Source organism: Monopterus albus, unplaced genomic scaffold (assembly GCF_001952655.1).
Source record: "Monopterus albus unplaced genomic scaffold, M_albus_1.0 scaffold65.1, whole genome shotgun sequence".
NCBI lineage: Eukaryota > Metazoa > Chordata > Actinopteri > Synbranchiformes > Synbranchidae > Monopterus > Monopterus albus.
The window spans coordinates 751,444-759,391 of NW_018127945.1; positions in this window are offsets into that span (position 1 = coordinate 751,444).

The following is a 7,948-nucleotide window of genomic DNA, read 5'->3' on the forward strand; positions in this document are numbered from 1 at the left end:
GGGAAGAAATAGTATATAACACACAGTTTTAGTGATGTGACTTCAGATCATCTGCTATTGCTGCTTGCTGTATGATCTCCAGACGCATCTGTGAATAAAGGTAATAGTGCACTTTGATTTTGGTGTGTGACTGAAATTCTTTCCACTATCTGGACTCGAGAAAGAAGTCTGGGACTTCACACCGCCCTTGGTCCCCGATCAGAAAGTTTCCCGACTCTGTAAACTCGTTCCATCTCTATATCCTGATGAATTTGCAGTTTGTCCTTTAAAATCTCCTTCACCTTACACTCCGCTTCCGTCCGGCTTTCTCCAGCTGACTCCTTGATTCCCTCGAAGATCATTATACGTAATAGTTATTAGACTCTCACAGGTTTTGTAGAACAGACAAGAGGAGCAGTAAAGACGTCTGCTACAGAGAAGTGTAAGGTGAAGGAGATTTTAAATATAATCACCAACTTTGACTAACATCAAAGCCTGTGAAAGTTAGGTTAGTACCAAAATTTATTTAAAGGTTTAAATATATAGAGTGAGTTTTGATGCAAAAAAATTACATCTGAAGAGTTTCATGGACTTATCAAAACCCTTCAGCCACATTTGCACCATATTTTCAGCCTCTAGCAAAAAGAGGTTTGGTTGGAGAAAGATGTGTTTTTTTTTTCTGGAAAAAAACCTCAGTGACACACATAGACGCGAACTATGGACAGACACAGACAAGACACAGACAGGACACTGGACCTCTGTAGACACACCCATGCTCACACATCTTCCTAAAGACTTGAGCTGCACCTTATAATGTTACTACACTCTTTTGCGGCTAACATGCTGCTGACCTGACTAGGTCCCATACATCCCTTTTTATCTGCACATTGTTTTATATTGACTTATACAAGTTTAAGTTGTTAAAGTCCAAAGGCAGGCACTCCCACGTAGAAATGATAAAAACCAACAAGCAGCTCTGCCTACGACTCTCCACAGTTCATAACTTGACTAAAAGCAACATACACTGCTCTTAGTTTAGTAGTGCTTTGTTCTACATGTACTGAGCTCCCAAAGTCTTATACAGTAGTTGCTCTGAAAATCAAGCTTCACTTTCTAAATAGCTGAAAGCATTTTATCTGTTGTATACCAAAAAGTGACAAAATAAATATGAGTGATAAGATGCTCATAAAAAGCTTTATTCTGCTTTATCTCTGTTTCTATGCTTATGTCAAGGTGCACAACAACACAACTGGTGCTGGAACTTACTTAGGCCTTTAAGTTGTTAAAGTCCAAAGGCAGGCCTGCACATTGTTTTATATTGACTTATACAAGTTTAAGTTGTTAAAGTCCAAAGGCAGGCACTCCCACGTAGAAATGATAAAAACCAACAAGCAGCTCTGCCTACGACTCTCCACAGTTCATCTGAGTTGAGAAACTGCCCTGCCAGGTCATGTTTAATAGAAGACAACACAGTCTGCCTGCTGGATATGAGCACACCCTCATCTCTCTAATGCAGCCGTTCAAAGTTTTAGTAACAGAGATGCTTTTATGAATTTATAAATCTTCTTTACATAAATATAACCTGTAAAATCTGTTGTTTGTTTATATTTTAGCTGCATGCCCATATATAGCTAGATGTTTTGACTTGTGCAGAATATTCTGAATTGGAGAGTACTGGAGTGTCTAAAAGCAGCTAAATTCTGTGCTCTGGAGAAACTTTTGTAAGTTTTTAAAAATCACTCAGTCAAAGGACCCTGATGAAGCCATCAAGGTGATCTTGGTAGAGAGACTTTGCTGAAACACTGAATGATGTGGACATGCCCCAGACTCAGAGGGTCTAATGAAAATACAGGTAGTATCAATTCAAGACTTTCAAGCTGCACTGTGGGAAATGCAGGGTCCAGAATTTTTGGAACTTCTTTCTTTAACCATTGTTCTAAATTTTTGTTTTTAAACTTAATGGAAGTGAAATACTTGTTGGAATTTTCCTTAAAACCTCTAATTCCTGTTTCTTCATGTTTTCACAGCTAAAATAGTGGTAACATATTTATAAAAATTGGCATTTAAAGTATTTTTATAGGCATGTTTGTGTTACATAACTATCCAGCTCTAACAACATGGCCAATTCATCTCACTGCATGTTTTTACAGTCTGTTGGTCTTCAGTTCTTGTTACCATTGCTAACTCTGAGAGACGAGACAGTCCAAGTAACTTCAAAACAGTGCTGATTTATTCTAAGGATCACAGGTAAAATTAACATTACATGCTCAGGTATCTTGCACCTCCAAACTGCACACAGGCAGATGTAAGATGAAAAACCCTGAACCCACCAGGCCTACACATTATATCCCTTCGGTTGGGCTAGCCCCATACTACACAGAAACGTCAACCGAGACGTCTCTGTTGCCAGCTTTGCAGCTGGCCATAGCAATAGTCACAACATGAAGCAAATCAATGTGTGTGTTTGTGTGTCTGTTGATTAAGTGGTGTGTAGCTAAAAACATTCTCACGACTTCTAGTAACATGTCGTGATATTAAACATAAGAACATATTATGGCTAAGGCTACAGTTATACATGTCATAATAATAATATTAAACATCTTGTCTGCTGACAGTCATCAACTTTTCTCTCTAGTTATCCTTGACCAGATGTACCCTGTAGAAACTCATAAGCATGACTAAGCATTTAACAGTCTAACTAGACATCCTATCTCCACTAAACATTTCTAATACATAAAGTATCTATCCAATATCTGACTAAAAATACCTAACAAGTCCTTGTATGCGCCTGCAGATTTTTAAGGTCTCTTTAAATTTGTTTATTATATGACATTGTGTATATAAGAGAAGTTGGTTGGTGCTAGGTCTGACTCCTGTAAAAGCTCCAGATTGATGGATGGTTAGAAAAGGTACATGGGCATTCTCAGACTACTCTGTCTCCATTGTAAAAACCAAATTAACTCTGACTTTTTCTCTCACAGCATTCTGTCTCTACTCTCACATCCTGCTGTCAAATACCAAGACCTTCATTCACTCACTTGTTAGTTCCTGGAGCGCCTCGACTCCTGCCCTCCTCTAAACACTGCATCTCTGTTCTCTTCAGTCCTTCCTCCTGCCCCCAGTGCCTGTTTTCTCTTCTTGTTTTCTTCTCTCCCTCTGACCTATACTCACATTTTCCCTGCTATGTTTGACAGATCGATGCTGGATGAACACATAAAATGAAGAAGTAAGCAAATAAATAAGCAAATACAGAAAAAGAATCACAAGAACAAGCACAGTAATCTATTTTCTTTCCAGCCACAGTGGGCTGAGGTAGCACTGTCACTTTTTTCAAGCCAGTTCACGTCACTGACTGATTTTTGACAGGATGTCATGCCCCCAGATGTGCTTCACTGATTTTCTTTATAGGAGATGATGGAAAGCAAACACACAAACTGATGTTAGATTTATACCCGGTTCTTTTATTGAAAGCACGAGTAGTGAAGACAGGAGAGGCTGTATATATATATATGTTATGCTAAGCGGGTCTGGGTGAAGGTGCAAAACAGGTTAACAGGCTTTTGTTAAAATGTAAAATAGGCCGTCGGGTTACTTGAGATACAGACACCATGTCTCTACAGAATTTGCAGCATGCAGTTCCAAAGTTTCACTCAGTACAGTTTTAATATATATAAGCATGGAAAATAAAGGTATGAAAAGTAACAAAGAAAATGAAGTTCTGAAAAGTAACTAAAGCTTATAAATTAACTAGAGCCTATAAGAATCAAATATTACAATTCCCCCTTTTGACATGATTTTATCATGTCAATCAAAAGCAGTGGAGAATTTAAAACTGCATTGGAGGACCGACCTGAATGTCAGAGACAAATCAGTCATCCAAGCAGAGGGAGCATAAGGCCCCCTTTTGGAATCCCAATGTAATGTGAACATGTCTTCACTGCTAGCATACTACACCGTGTTGCCAAAAGCATCTGTCCACCTGCCTTCTCATGCAAAGGAGCATGAGTCAAAGCCGATTCTTGATCCATGGGGTCCAAATTGGTGCTGGCCCACCCTTTGCAGTTAAAACAGCTTCCACTCCTCTGGGAAGGAGTCCAGGAATGGGAGACTGTTGAAATGTCTTGGTATGTTGAAGCCTCAAGAGTTCTTTTCACTGGATCAAAGGGGCCCAACACAGTTCCTGAGAAGCAACTTCACCTCATGAGCCGATGCCCTGCATTGTACTTGGTGGTGTTGATATGGATGTGGCAGTTCAACCACGGAGCCCCCTTTCAGGGAGTTCTCCATGTCCTGTGGTGGGGCCACTCTGCAGGTCACATGAAGGTCAGGACTAGACCCAATGCACCGGTGGCATCCCATCCTGGCACCATTCTTGAATTTGTTGAGCTCCTTTTACAACTGTCTGTAGGAGCTGGATGCATGTCTGGGTGGTTGATTGCATGCACCTGTAGCCATGGAAGAGAGTGGGGCACCTGAGTTTAATCATTTGGAGGGATGGATGAATACCTCTGGCAGCACAGTGCACATGTCAGCGGCTACATGCAGGCTGATTTTCATTGTAACTACATCAGGAAGCATTCTTCATTTCACAAACAACTGAAAGATATAAGCAGAATGAATAACAAAAATGGGAAAGATACAAATAAAGCAATCCTCATAAAATGGAAAAATTAAAATGCAAAGTAATCAATACAAAAATGGAAAAGAACAAATAAGGCAAACAACAGAAAAATGGGAAATTAATAAGTAGGGCAGTCGACAGTAAGGTCACCCTAATTACCAGAGCATAAATCATTCATATTCCTCTTTTTTTTTACTGATATTTCCTGCAATAGTCAGGAATTACACCACACTAACTAAACCATACTAAAATAACCACGCCTGCTACGTGTGTGTGTTACTATATGGATTATGTGTTAACCTTTGCAAAGTTGTGTGAAAGGGGTTTCAGGTGTCTAATAACTGGCGTCTTCTTTGTCCTCCAGGTCCAAGGTGTCTTCATAGATGATGGGCTGTGGGAAGGAAGCCAAGGGTGCACTCTCTGAGGCTAACAGAGAGTTGATATGGAGGAGGGTGTAGAATATTTTGAGTCTATGGCTCTAGGAATAAATTTGGTGCACAATTGTCTAATATAGGGCCAGCAGCAGAGAACTAGATTGGCTGTAAACAAAGCTACAGACACTAAACCAGAAGTGACTAAGTCACTCCATTTTCCAAACCAATGTGACAGTAAATCAGAGAAGGGATCATTAATGCCAGAATTTTTAGCCAATTCTTCAGATAAAGCAGTCAGACCCTCTAAGGCCTTGGTGATGCTTCCATCTGGTGCAGTATTATTAAGGGTAAAGGTACAACAGTGAATGCCTATGATCTTACACACTTCTCCTTCCTTAGCTAATAACATATTTTGTTTTACTATGCCATTAAAGTGGTGGGAGCAAATTTTTTTTTTTTTTTGCAATGTCTTTAAAAGCATACCGTGTGTAATTTACAAATCTTTACTGATTATAACAGATATACAGTGGGTACGGAAAGTATTCAGACCCCCTTAAATTTTTCACTCTTTGTTATATTGCAGCCATATGCTAAAATTATTTAAGTTCATTTTTTTTCCTCATTAATGTACACACAGCACCCCATATTGACAGAAAAACACAGAATTTGACATTTTTGCAGATTTATTAAAAAAGAAAAACTGAAATATCACATGGTCATAAGTATTCAGACCCTTTGCTCAGTATTTGGTAGAAGCACCCTTTTGAGCTAATACAGCCATGAGTCTTTTTGGGAATGATGCAACAAGTTTTTCACACCTGCATTTGGGGATCCTCTGCCATTCCTCCTTGCAGATCCTCTCCAGTTCTGTCAGGTTGGATGGTAAACGTTGGTGGACAGCCATTTTCAGGTCTCTCCAGAGATGCTCAATTGGGTTTAAGTCAGGGCTCTGGCTGGGCCATTCAAGAACAGTCACGGAGTTGTTGTGAAGCCACTCCTTCGTTATTTTAGCTGTGTGCTTAGGGTCATTGTCTTGTTGGAAGGTGAACCTTCGGCCCAGTCTGAGGTCCTGAGCACTCTGGAGAAGGTTTTCGTCCAGGATATCCCTGTACTTGGCCGCATTCATCCTTCCCTCGATTGCAACCAGTCGTCCTGTCCCTGCAGCTGAAAAACACCCCCATAGCATGATGCTGCCACCACCATGCTTCACTGTTGGGACTGTATTGGACAGGTGATGAGCAGTGCCTGGTTTTCTCCACACATACCGCTTAGAATTAAGGCCAAAAAGTTCTATCTTGGTCTCATCAGACCAGAGAATCTTATTTCTCACTATCTTGGAGTCCTTCAGGTGTTTTTTAGCAAACTCCATGCAGGCTTTCATGTGTCTTGCACTGAGGAGAGGCTTCCGTCGGGGCACTCTGCCCTAAAGCCCCGACTGGTGGAGGGCTGCAGTGATGGTTGACTTTTTACAACTTTCTCCCATCTCCCGACTGCATCTCTGGAGCTCAGCCACAGTCATCTTTGGGTTCTTCTGTACCTCTCTCACCAAGGCTCTTCTCCCCCGATAGCTCAGTTTGGCCGGACGGCCAGCTCTAGGAAGGGTTCTGGTCGTCCCAAATGTCTTCCATTTAAGGATTATGGAGGCCACTGTGCTCTTAGGAACCTTAAGTGCAGCAGAAATTTTTTTTTGTAACCTTGGCCAGATCTGTGCCTTGCCACAATTCTGTCTGTGAGCTCTTCAGGCAGTTCCTTTGACCTCATGATTCTCATTTGCTCTGACATGCACTGTGAGCTGTAGGGTCTTAGACAGGTGTGTGGCTTTCCTAATCACATCCAATCAGTATAATCAAACACAGTTGGACTCAAATGAAGGTGTAGAACCATCTCAGGGATGATCAGAAGAAATGGACAGCACCTAAGTTAAATATATGAGTGTCACAGCAAAGGGTCTGAATACTTATGACCATGTGATATTTCAGTTTTTCTTTTTTAATAAATCTGCAGAAATGTCAAAAATTCTGTGTTTCTCTGTCCTGATGGGGTGCTGTGTGTACATTAATGAGGAAAAAAATGAACTTAAATGATTTTAGCATATGGCTGCAATATAACAAAGAGTGTTAAGGGGGTCTGAATACTTTCCGTACCCACTGCAGATGTCAGGAGCTGGAACTCAGCTCTGGTGGGATCCGGCCCAGTTTAACCCCTGCAGGTGCAGCAGTATGTCTATGTTTGTTCTCAGTTTGTGTTAAAAGAGAATTACAGTATGACAACATATGAATTCCACACATGGACAGTACCGGGACAGTTCCTGGTGGCTTGAGGGTCATTTGGCCTGCTGAGAGCAGTGAACCAGCCATATTATTTTAAGCACAACTATCCCTCTTTGTTTTTTTTTAAATACTTTTAACATGTTTGATGCTTGAATATAAAAATCAATTGTGTATTTCTACTGATTCATAGACAGAGAGAGAAGAGGAAAGGCAGGAGTATAGGTTTGAGAATAGGGAGTTTTAACGTTGGCACAATGACAGGGAAAGGTAGAGAGCTGGTGGACATGATGGAGAGAAGGAAGGTAGATAGACTGTGTGTGCAGGAGACCAGGTGGAAGGGTAGCAAGGCGCGTAGCATTGGAGGGGGATACAAACTGTTTTATTATGGTGTGGACAGGAAGAGAAATGGGGTAGGAGTGATCCTGAAGGAGGAGCTCATGAGGAATGTTTTAGAGGTGAAAAGAGTGTCAGACAGGGTGATCAGTTTGAAGTTGGAGACTGAAGGGGTAATGTTGCATGTAGTCAGTGGTTATGCTCCACAAGTAGGATGTGAGTTAGAAGAGAAGGAGAGATTCTGGAGTGAGTTAGATGAGGTGATGGAGAGTATTCCCAGAGGGGAGAGAGTGGTGATTGGGGCAGACTTCAACGGGCACGTTGGTGAAGGGAACAAAGGTGATGAGGAGGTGATGGGCAGGTTTGGTGTT